Consider the following 12,780-nt stretch of genomic DNA (forward strand, 5'->3'; position numbering starts at 1 on the left):
TTGGCACAGTCTGTGCACTTGTCAGTCACTTTCAGGCTTCTTTTAAAATTTGGCAGTGGCTCTTTTTGCCATATTGAAGCCTCTGATTCAGGAAGCCATGTCCCTGTGCTTTGAAGGTCATGCTGGAATTGCCTGCCTATGCTGTTCCAAGGGGTTACCCTGCTCACCTGCTAACCCATCTCTGTCCTAGAAGAAGAACCCCATTTCATATAGTTAGAAAATGAAAGAATTAACCCTTTCTTGATCGTTTTGGTTTTGTGCATCTTCCTTTCTCCAAGTATGTAATTGGGACACAGGGGATGTCCAAAACCTTCATGTCCCATAAAATGTTCCATTAACTTCACTACAAACCTGCTGGGATATGGCAACTCCATGACTAAATGCAAGTGGGCATCAGGATGAATAAGTACAATGACAGTGCTGAGCAAGGCAGATCAATATTGATCCAGGAAACAAGTCACTGCAAGGATCCTGTGTTAAACAGAGAGGGTTTTTAAGTACAAGTCTACAGAAAGAAATACCTGTAGGAGAACTAACACAAAATCTTTCCAGTGATGAAAAATATAGAGGTTCTGGAATTCTCTCTATTGTTTGTAGAATTCAGCAGTAGATACTGGTGTAGACTTTGTATGGAATGTTTATCTCCTGCAAGTCAAATCAAACCAGATTATTCATCATATCATGCAAGTATGTATGTGTGTGTGTGTGCCTATCTGCCTATACTGATAGTATCTGGGATGTTAACTTGAAAAAATATCATTGCAAAAGAAATCTTACTGCAAAGTCAATGTTTTTTCAACCTGAAATATTTTGCTCTGCTGATAGACCCAACACAGGCTGAGTAGGCAGTTCTACAGCTGCTACTCCATGTCTGCATAGCTTCAGTAGTGCCACAACACAGGTATAAAATGGACTCTCTCATCTGCAGCCACCCTGAAAGACAGATTGGGAAGTTAAGTTGGGTTCAAGTGTCAAGGAAATAAAACTATCACAGTGTTTCCTGAGGCAGGGGCATTATAGGCAATGGTGTGATACGCTGATTATCTGTTGTCTCAAAGGTGACTATAAAAATGCCATCAGAGGGTTTCTGGTTTAGTCTTTCTCACTTTGTGTCTCAGAAGGTGATGGTGGCAAGATGGTACCTCAGAAGGTAAAAACTTGCTCAATCTGTCTCTGTCACCAACAATACAATTTCAGCTGTCATTGCTTATGTGACCAGATAATGGGGCTAAATCAGGGTGTTGGAAAACAAAGAGTCAGTTTGCTGTGCTGCTGAGTCTACCTCTGTTTATTGTACTGTACTGATTCCTCCAGGCAGAATCTCACAGATAGTTGTTTGGATTCTTTCCTATTTAAACACATATGTAGGTAAGGGTAAATGGAATGGATTTTCATCCTGCAGAGCAAACCCATGCCTGCAGAAGGGCCTTGTCTTTCTCTGATATCTAATCCTTTCCTTTGGCAAAGTAAATAATGAGACACTTCTACAGATCTGATTAAGCCCCAAGTCCCTTTTTAAATGACAGAAGATCAATACTATTACTAAATCCATTAAACAATTCTTCACACTTCAGTTATGCTCTCTCTAGGATATCTGAGAAAGAACAGAAGGGTATTTTGGCAGTTATAAAGGAAATGCATGATAAAGCCTCTTCTCGTGTTCCACTTTCTCTCCCTGGCTCCAAGCCATCCATATATTCCTAGCTCCCTATCCCTTCAATCTGGCTTACAGGTCAGAAATAGTCAGAGACCTGGAATACAGGAAGGATTTTTTTTTTTCAGTCTCTCAAGCCAGGCTTGAATCTGTCAGTAGTATCTGGAAGTTCTGTTTTTTTTTTTTTTAATTCTGATGACAAATTGGCTGAAGTAGGTCTCAGTTTCTGATTTAGTTTTTGATTTAGTGCCTGTTTTTGCTGATGCTCCAGCCTTCTGGTCATCTTCATGGCCCTTCTCTGGACCTGCCCAAACAGGTCCATGTCCTTCTTATACTGAGGGCTCCAGAGCTGGATGTGGTACTCCAGGTGGGGGCTAAAGAAAGCAGAGTAGAGAGGAATTAATTTTCTTCCCAAGCCAAGGCAGAGGAAGCTTTTCCTGTGTGATTTGATGAAAAACAGAGACAGCTCTAAAGCTCCCACACTGCAGGCTGGGCTCTGTGGAAGCTGGTATCTTTTTGCAAGCAGCAATCTGAGGCACAGAATCTCCTTCCAATTTTTAAAATCTGCTGCAGAAAGTTTTGGTGTCCACAACATGACACATCTGTGGGCAATTAGCACCTCTGCCCATTCCTCCTGTCAAGAAAACCAGTATTGATGTGACAGGACAGTGCCTCCCACTCTGCAGTACTTACTAGTTCTAGAGCCTTATCAGTAATGGTAAGTACTAAAAAAACTGGGGATACTGAATCCTCTTTCTCCACCAGAAATGATCCCTCCAAATGAGATAGTCCTTGAGTATCTCAAAGGTTAAAGGCAAAGTGATACAATAATTTAGGAAATAAAGTATGCAACCTGACATGCATCTGTGTTTGTCCATGCTCTGATGTCACCAGCAGCCAACCTGAGAGCTCCATCTGCATCCTGCTCTCCACAACCACTCTGTAATTATGGCTCATTGTACATCATTTTTGTTCAACAACTTGCTGGCTGTTTTTCACATCATATGAATTATTCAGCAGCAGACTCTGTTCTTAATCCTAACAACAGCATCAGGAATACTTCATGCTCATTGGGTCCCTTCAAAAGTGTGCTGGAAATGTTATTTGTTGAGTTCTTCCATACTCTGAAACAGAAGATGGGGCAGTTCAATGAGGTGAGAAATGGGGCTCAGCACAGCTCTCTGACATGGACTAAGTGAGAGTGCAGAACTAGGAAACAAGTCCAGCCTCTTCTGCCCTACACAACTTTTCTTCCCCTTCTGAGCCACTTTTCCCCTCTATCAGATCCTCAGCTACTCTAATTAGCATAATTTCCTTCAATGCCTTGGGGGGATACCAATATTTGTTTCTTACGTGTTGATTAAAGACAGAAACACTGGAATATGTGCATTCCAACCCATGACCTACCCAAGCTAAGTCTTTGGCTGCACGCACTTTCTCTTTCTAGGAAAGAGCAAACAGCATGTCAGACATTCAGAATATCTTTCTGGATGTCACTGAGATACTCACTACTTTGAGGACAGAATAAAAATCTATGAAGAGAAGCCAAGCCATAATCTTCACTGAAACCTCTACAAACTTCAATTAGCATCTTCTTTCTTTTATTTTTCTTTTATTTTTCTCCATCTTTCATCCTCAATTTTCATTTCTTCTGACCATCACCTGATTTTCTGTTCATGGTCAGGTGCATGAGCTGCTAAAAAACCAAGACACACAGGAGATTTTGTAATTCAAATCTATGGGCTGCACTGCCTGTGACCTTTGCTTAGAAGGTTTTGAAAGAAACATGAATCTTCTGCCTGGTTCCTTTCCAAAAAACAAATTAATACAAAACCAGCCCCTGGGTTTTGCTGGGGAAAGAGCTTGCAAGGCGTGGTGAACCACACTTGATTTTTGTGCTATTTGTTCTTCAATGTTCCAATCTTGCTCAAGCATTATTAATCCTGCTTATTCTGAATGTGCCTGACTCTACAACATAATTTAAAGGAGTGAGGAGTTGCTTTGCATGATGAAAGACTGTCAGTGATGATCCCAACAGTCTGTGACTCTCAGTTCAACTGCACTGCTGAGCTTGTGCAGTAGAACTTGTTAACAATGGTACAGAAGTGGAACAGGTATATTGATTTTTACCCACCCAAAAACTGGTACTTTATGCTGATCCTTATTTTTGCTTTTCTTAAAATTTGACCACATCCATCCTTTAAAAAGCAGAGATCTGTTATTTCTATGGAAAGGAATTGTATGTCTGATTTTGTGGAATCTGACTATTTCTCAGCCACATGGGATGCAATTCAGTAAGGAATGTTGGCTGCAGAAGTACAAAAGAACACAACAGCATAGAAGAAAAACTGGACTGAGTCAAAGAAGTCTGGAGTGTGTCTTGAACATGAGTCAATAATGTCTTGCTAGTACAGCAAAAATGTAAGGAGGCCTATTATATATCGGATTTCTGAAATAATGCTTCTGCTCTGTCTTGTGCTGGAAGGCCATAGCTAAAGAACTGCCCTGCTTTCAGCACTGCACTCCAATAAAGATGTAAACTACCTGGAAGAAATCTGTAGGGAAATGAGTAGAACAAGCAAGGAGCCAGAAAATTTGCTGAGTTGAAGAAATCTTGATGGAAGCTGAAAGATCAGTCCTAGAGAAGAGCCTTTCACAAACATAATGACTTACTGCAAAGACAGAGACTAACTTTTTGATCATATCTACTGTAGCTGAAATAAGAAGTAATTGGTTTAAATCACTGCAAAGGAGACAATTAAAACTGTAGTAAGAAGTCTCTTAACTTTTCATCTATGAAGGCAGTGATATTCTGTCATAGGAGGCTTTTGAGAGCATGTTAGATAAACATCTCTCAGGAGCAGTTTAACTTGATCTGACCTAATTGCCTTAAGGTAATAGGGTGATGTACATGCCCTTTTGAGGATCTTTTCAAGTCTGTTTTCAGAGCTGGTACTTCCTCAGATTTATGGTATGAGATGACATGGCTTGGTTTGGTTTGCTCATCATGAACAGAGCTGTGAAGTCTCTGTAGGGACTTTGTATTTATGCTGTTGATGAGTGAAAAGGAGAGATCTCATATTTTATTAGACAGCCATCTTTCATTAGTGAAGTGAGTCCATCTGACATCACAAAGATGTAAACATCTGGGATCCCTAGAGCTCCACATCAGTCTGTAGACTAATAACAGGTGGAATGGCACATGACTGGCCCAGAACACTCAAAATAAGAGGGATGTCTCTCAACAACAGTGTATGTCTTAGAAGGAGATTCATTGCTAGAGAAGAAAAATGCAGATCATTTTATAATGGGAACCAATACTGATGATACTGTGGGGTTCTTAATTTTTCTGTTGATTTTGAATTTTGACTATGTGTTGCGGTTTAACTCCAGCCAGCAGCCAAGCCCCACACAGCCACTAAGTCACTCCCCCACTACTGGACCAGGGAGAGAATTGGAAGGGTAAAAGGTAGAAAACTCATGGTTTGAGGTAAAGACAGTTTAATAGGGAAAGCAGAAGCTGTTCACACAAGCAGAGCAAAATAGGGAATTAACTGAGTGCTTCCCATGGGCAGCAGGTTCAGCCATCTCCAGGAGAGCTGGACCCCATCCGACATAACAGTGACTTGGGAAAACAAACACCATCACTTCAAATGTCTCTCTCTTCATCCTTCTTCCCCCTTCTTTCCCCAACCTTATATACTGAGCATGCTGTCATATGGTCTGGAATATCCCTTTGGTTCAGCTGGGTTCACCTGCTCTTGGCTGTGTCCCCTCCCAGCCTCCCATGCACTCCCAACTTCCTCACCAGTGTGGCTGTATGAAAAGCAGAAAAGGTCTTGGCTTTGCGTAAGCCCTGCTCAGCAATAACAAAAACATCTCTATATCATCAACCCCGTGTTCAGCACAAATCCAAAACACATCCCCATACCAGCCACTATGAAGAAAATTAACTCTACCCCAGTTAAAACCAACACACAGTGTATGCTGTAAATTACAGGATTTTCCAAACTGAAACTGAGTGTTGTATTCTCAAGCACTGATCTGAGAGTCTAACTATGCAGTTACCTGTAAGCTGCAGATTCAGACTCTATTCCTGAGTACAGCTTTTTGTCTTCTGACATATGGAAATCATTTTAGACATCAATCAAATCTCCCAGACTGACAGTTTGTAGAACAGCCAATTGAGCTTGTCAGGTTGAGGTGATAAATTGAGTTTGGGTTGCTGTGACATGTTGGTTTGGTGATGCACAGGGCAAGCTTTTTTCTTGCTCAGCTCTTCCATTTTGCTGTGCCACTGGCAAAATAACTATTTTTCTGTGTTTATATGGAAGCCCAGGTCTATGTGACGCAACAGCAGGCAGGCTTGTCTGCCACAAACATTAAGAAGTGATAAGCTGAGCCCTTCTGAGCTCCAAAAAAATCTCATGGATTTTTACAATTTATTTGCTGATGTTTGGAGTCCTTAATACTGAGGTTTTAAAGGGCTTTTAGAAAGAGAGACCTACCTCGACCTCAGGGTGACAGAGCAGGCCCAGCACCAAAGACTGGGATAGTCAAAACTGTGAGGGTTGTTAGCAGTGGGGAAGTGCCAGCCAGCTGTCAGTCCTGGCTTTGTGACATCCCCCTGCAGCATGGGGAGCTGATGTGAGGGCCTGGCCTCTGGACCATGAAAGGGTCACACATCTGTTCTGCTCAGATGAGACCTTGCTTTTTTGTGACTATCCAGGCTCAGGCCCATATCTTGCTCAGCTAGAGGCCATCCAAAGGACCCCATGAAAGGGCTGGCATCTTGGCTTGTGTCCTTGGGCTCATATGCTCTCCCTGAGTCAATTCTCAGAGCCTGCCAAGAGGCAGCTGAGCCTCAAAGACAACCTACTGAATTCAGCAAGCTGTTAGTTTGGATCTAATTCAGCCCCAACAAAATGCGGGAGACCACTTCTGAGTGAGGAATATGCCATTTGTATGTGGCCACTTCTCTAACCAGAAGTTTGTAGGAACTTCATGTAGAACATGAAACAGCTGGGGGTTTATCTGCTGCCAAAAGCTCTGCTGCAACCCAGTACTGCTGCTGTGTGAAGTGGAGGAAGCCTGCAGAGGCTGTAGCTCTACCACCTGCTCTTTTCAGGGAGCCAAAAAACACGGTCCATCCTGCACATGGCTTTCTACTGAGGCTGTTCAAGGCCATGCTAAGTTGCTTTCTTTGGGCTGCCATCATGAAATTACACTGGCAGCTAGACTGGCTGCCAACCATCCATTGTTGGTTAAGTGAAAATCCTTTGTTCCCAACTGTAAATTCCCCAGATGTCTTTGCTAAGCAAAATCAGAGAAACACTTATTCCATCTGGTTCATCCTGGATAATTTGAATATGTACTTTTTTCCTGTGGTCATTAAAACACAATTTATTATCACATGCTGAACAACATTTGAACATGAGATGAAAATGCCACTGCAGGAGGAACCAGGTACAACTACATCTGAGTTTGGACCAGTGCTGAGGCAGAAACATTGATAGCAATAGCTCCCCCTACCAAACTGAAGCAGCAGCCTGCTTTTATGAACAACTTTGGCATAAGAGCTGGAATTTGAAGTTAGCAAGAAAATATCAGCCTTGAAAAAAAGCTGTCATTTGCCTTGTTTCAGGGCTTAGAATAACTCTGTCCCCAAAAACATAATGAAGATGGCTTACCACTTCTAGCTAAAATAGGTCTTAAAATGATGACCCTGTTATTCCTGTCCCCCCAACCCTGATGTTGCTGTCATGTGTTAAGAAATACATCAGGATAAGGCATTTGGGCTGTCTCTTGGTTCACGATATTGAAAGCAATACAAAGGCAAAAGAAAGGGATCAGCATTAAAAGATCCAGCAGGCAGCCACTCTTGAGGTCTCCTCTTTGTGTCCTCAGGTTGACACTGGCCTCACTTTTCCTCCTTCTGCCTACAGAGTCAGAGCTATGGCAGGGTCTGATTACCCAGATGCCCAAGTCCTACTGGGGTGGGAAGACTCGCTATCAGCTCTATATTTTAATTTTTCTACCACATTCCATTTTTTAATTTCCTCTTGCATTTCACTCCTCATGTCTCCCATTTCAAAAAACCCTTCTCTGCCCTGGAGTCAGAGCTCCTGCCAGGTCTTTCAGACTTTTAGGTATGGGATCTGTGTGTCTTTCTCCTGTCTGCTTTTTCCCACTTAAACTGTCATTTAAGATACTTTCATTCTGCTTTCTTGCTCAAACAGGATCCCAGACTCTGAATTGCATGTGCTTTTATTGATTTGTCATGAGAGTTTTCATTCAGGCTGGCTTTCACATTCGATGAAGCTCTTGCTTCCCTTGGAATACCTTTTCCTTCCTCTCTCTCCATGGGGAGCATGTGTAAACCATTCTGTTCATGGCAGATTCATGGCCAGAGAAAAGCCTGCAGAACTGGTAATGGGTAACAGCAATAACTGGCAACCAAGCATTTGCTCTGCTCTCATTTCCAGCGAGTCAAGTAGTTGGGAAGAACATGTCAGGACTGGTTGAAGTGGAGCAGATCCTGCTGTGGGATGGACTGGGTAGCAGGATGTAGTCAGATTCATCTCTCTCATATATTTTTCCCTCTAGGGCTGCACCTCATGACCCCCTCATGCACCCACTCACATGCACATTCACATATGCATGGACTGAGGAATGCCACCATAAATGTTGGGAAAGAATCACCAGTTGAGATGATGATGATGATGATGATGATTATTATTATTATTATTATTATTAAATATCACTTCTGTCTTTAGTAACCAGGTATTTTTTCTTTTGTTTTCAAAAAAAGTGATTTTTTTTTCTTGGCAAAATTCTTTATAGAAAGCTGTTCTGTCATCTTCTATCATCTCATATTTTGCATTTTAGACATCAACATTACACAAAGTTAATACCAAATTTTTATAGTACTGAGGTAAGCTGGGGTCTAATACCAAAAATGTAGAGTTTCAGATTAATCACAGTCTTGATTTGATACTCTGACAATAGACAAGAGAACGTATGCTCATATGCTTCTGTTAGCTCAGCTCTAAGGAGAAAATAGTACAATGCAGAGAGTACATGGGTGATTCACCCTTCCTCTGAGCTCATCTGCCATCTCCTCTGTAGGCTGTGGAGCACAACAGGGAGCTCTCTGAGTGCCTGGAGTGTGGTTATACAGTGGTCCTGGGCATTCTGCACCTGAGCACAAGGAATAACTGAAGATCTGGTGGCACTACTTGTATGACAATCTATGTTGGCCCCAAAGCCCCAGCCAAATTCCTCTTCTTATTTCCTGGCGCCCTTGCAGTTCCACCTGGCTGCATTACAAATTATTTCCTAACCAGCGATGGGGAGCTGCCAGAGGTAGCTACCAGCTGGCACAGGCTCATGTTCCCTCCAGGCAAAATGTGGTGAAGGGGAGCTCTCTGAAAGGAAAAGCTGTGGAAGTTGGTTTTGCAGAACTGCTGTTGTGTGTAAGACTTGGCTGGCAGTAAAGGAAAAAAATGAGGCTGTGGTAGGGCCTGTGACACCTCTCTTGGAGAGCAGCTTAATTCACCAAGGACATGGTGAATAGTGTTATACGTGTCCCCTTGTCTGTCTTATAGCAACAGGTGCTTTCCAAAGGATAAGGAGTGAGTGTGAAGTCAGAGTAAGAAGGTAATTTCCTGGGCACTACACAGTCTATTTGTTTCCTGATTCCAGACCACAACTGCTGCTGGAAAGAGTTTCTGTAGGCACAGTTCTCTGGGCTGAACAGAGTTTGAGCTAGCCCATACTGTGATAGAGGGAGAACCCCTCTGGGAAGCAAAGGAGAGAGGAGGTTTTCTCCTCCCTACCTCTGTGGGACCACTTACATGCCCTTCAATCTCACAAGCTGCTAACTGCCTTGAAGTTACTGCTATGGGTTTCTTCTTATGTTCTTATCATGTATCCATGAGCTTACCTTCCTTCAATTGCTGCTGTGTGAAGAACCAGGACAGTGCCTTGTCTTTTCATCACCTCCACTGAGGCAGGCTGTTGTTGGGGGGGAGGAGGAGGGAGTGGTACAGCATGTAGCACCTTAGTAACCAAGGAACTCCTAAAGAACAATCTCTGGAATCCACTTCTCATGAGCTAGAGTGATCTTAAGTAATTGGTTATGCAAATACATGGATAGTGTTAAGAAACCTGATAATTTACTGCATTTACTCCAAAGCATCCCACCTGGGGGTCATTAGCCCACCACTGTTCCTCCTTATTTAAGTAACTACCGCTCAAGCCTCTAAAATATTGTGCAGATCAAGAAATTTCACCATAGAAACTTGAGAAGAACATCAGTGTCCTTCAGGGTGCAGGAGGAAAGGTGAATAACCAACCAAAGAAAACAGATAGTCAGCAGGACCTGACTTAGTGAATTTTGTTTGATTTCACCTTTACCCAATGCATATCCTCCCCCTTCCCCTTCCCTTCTCCTGCTCCTAGGAAAAAAGCAAATCAAAAGGGTATCATCAAGGGACTGATCATAAAGAAAACAGTTCAGATCAACCCTCTGGAGATGTTATACGAAGCATGAGAACACAGCCACTCCTGGGCCTGCTGGCTGTATTTTGTCAAGAACATTTATACAGAGGAGGTTTGCAGAGGAATTCTGGGGAAGATAAATGGAGATGCACAGCTAAAGGGGTTGCTCTGCACGCATGACCCTCCTTTTCATCTTAGAGGCTCCTGGATTTCACTAGTAAGCAAGAACATCCAGACCTTTGCCTTCCCATCAGTTCTGGAAATAGTCATACCCTCTCCCTAATTTTAAGAAAGACATCTCCACCCTGTTCAAGCCACTTTTACCAAGAGCAACTGTTAACACATATTTGGAAAACTTCCACAACCAGCATCTGTTTGTCCTCTCCTTGCACTTTCAAAAACGATTGTGCAGCAGGAAGGAAAGCCTCCCCCTCTTTTGCCCCCTCCAACTGGAAAAATCACATCTAATCTTGCTGTCTTTTTTCCCTGCTGTGTATCCTGCCAAAACTGGGCATTGTAATGAACTGCAAATAGCGTGTCTAAGCCTTTGGTAGCTTTTTTTTCTAGTTCAATTATCATTCTGTCCATGAACCTGTATTTGGCTCATATTTTGTATCCCATGATCATCTCATCCCTCTCTCCTTTTATTCTCAGTCCCTGCTTGCTGTCCTACTGCTCTGCCTGGCACCTGCCATTTTGTTCCAGCTGTTTTACCATGAGATGGATGAATGAGCTCACTTCCCACTGCACTGAGGACACTTTTGCCTTGCTGGGTATAGGCAGGGGCCTGAGTTCATTCCTCTGTGTACTGCATGTTGACATACAGATACACCACCTGGCTGAGCTAAAGCTTTTTTTACTTTTTTGGGATTCCAGGATGTGTATTTTCACATTGCTACTTGACTGCTCTGCAGAAATACACCATCAACTTGTAGTGGACATGGCTACCTTGAAGAGTGTATCTCCAACTCCCTACAACAAGGTCTACCCTGCAGCAGTGGAATTGGGTGGCCTCTGCCCACACCTCCATATCTGGCTGATAAGGACCACTCACTGGAAAAGGTGTGTCCATAATTGTCTCAAACTCAGTGTCACTGGATGAAACAGTCACCAACTCTGTTCTCTCTTTGGTGACTTCCTTCTTCCAGCCTCTGGTGCAAGTGTCACTGTTTACAGGTGCTCTGGCTGTCAGTGTATGTAAGGACAACAGTTTTCTGAAGGAAATAGGTGGTTGTGTAGCACCTGAAGGCTCTATGAAATCTTTTTATTATGCACATTCAAAAACTTCCATCTTTCCCAAAACCTTTGCAGTGTTCCTGGAAGCAAAGATGCTGAAAAATGAGGAGACTGGAGCCTGCTGTGTCCTTTCTATATTAATATATACATGGCACTGATGCAGTGACAGTACATCAGTGAAGCCATTGTGAGGGCTAAAATTGTTCCCAGACAAAATGACAGTCATGGCCCTACATCTCCAGTGGCTGGAGAATGCCCTTTCTCTTACATTAAGGTCATGAGTAACAAGCTTGTCTCTGCTTGCATGAGCTTTCCCGGGGCAGAGACTGTTTGCGTAGGTGGTGTCCTCTTCTGCATTGCCTGCAGGATGAATCCTCATTTCACTCCCAGTGAAGAGACACATGCGGCTGCAGGATAAACTGTCATCAGCAATATGAAGTAGGGGAGAGTCACCTCTATTTGAATTTTTTATGTGCTGTGATGTATTTAGGATATATTAGACTGCATGTGCCTGAGAACAACAACCTTACTAATGCTGTCTTTTATGCATTTCTAGGTACACCTTATATGCACCCAAGCACATCTCTGATTAACCCTTATTTTCTGGTCTGGTTCACAACCACTTACAGAAATTCCTTCATTTGTCCTCCTTGTCTTTAAATTCTCTTCCTAGCAGGTTTAGTTCCATTTATTGCTTAGATTCTGTAGTAATGGGCAGGGGTCCTCACTATTTGTGACCCAGACGTGTGAACCAACAGCCATCTGAAGAAGGTGACTGTGCTGCCTCCAGCAGCCCTTTCCTTCACAGTAGCTGCACACTGTTTCTGGTTTTGGGAAGCAGCTGCTCTTCACCACCCACCTGAGGAACATTAACTTCTGGTGCCATCCCAGCTGATCTTAAGCTTTACACAACTGAGGTAGGTCTGTCTTATTTCGGGGACATATGTGACTTTTAGATGGTCTCTTCTCCAGCCCCAATGTGAGCTGGATGTGTTCCTGTACTAAAGTTCCTGTACTAAATAGTACGACTGAAGTTCTTTCAGACAATGACAGAGATTTCATAAAGTCATAGAATCACAAACATCCTGAGCTGGAAGGCACCCACAAAGTTCATCAAGTCCAACTCCTGGCCCTACACATGGCAAGACCAAGAGTCACACCATGTGTCTGAGAGCATTTTCCAAATGCTTCTTAAACTCTGCCAGGCATAGTGCTGTGACCACTTCCCTGGGGACCCTGTTCCAGTGCCTACTCACCCTCTGAGTGAAGAACCTTTTCCTAATATTCAACTTAAATCTCTTCAACTCAGCTTCATGCTTTACCTTGGGTCCTGTCACTGGTCACCAGAGAAAAGAGATTAGTGCCTCCCTCTGCTTCCTGTCGTGAGG

Source organism: Erithacus rubecula, assembly GCF_903797595.1.
Source record: "Erithacus rubecula genome assembly, chromosome: 6".
Taxonomy (NCBI): domain Eukaryota; kingdom Metazoa; phylum Chordata; class Aves; order Passeriformes; family Muscicapidae; genus Erithacus; species Erithacus rubecula.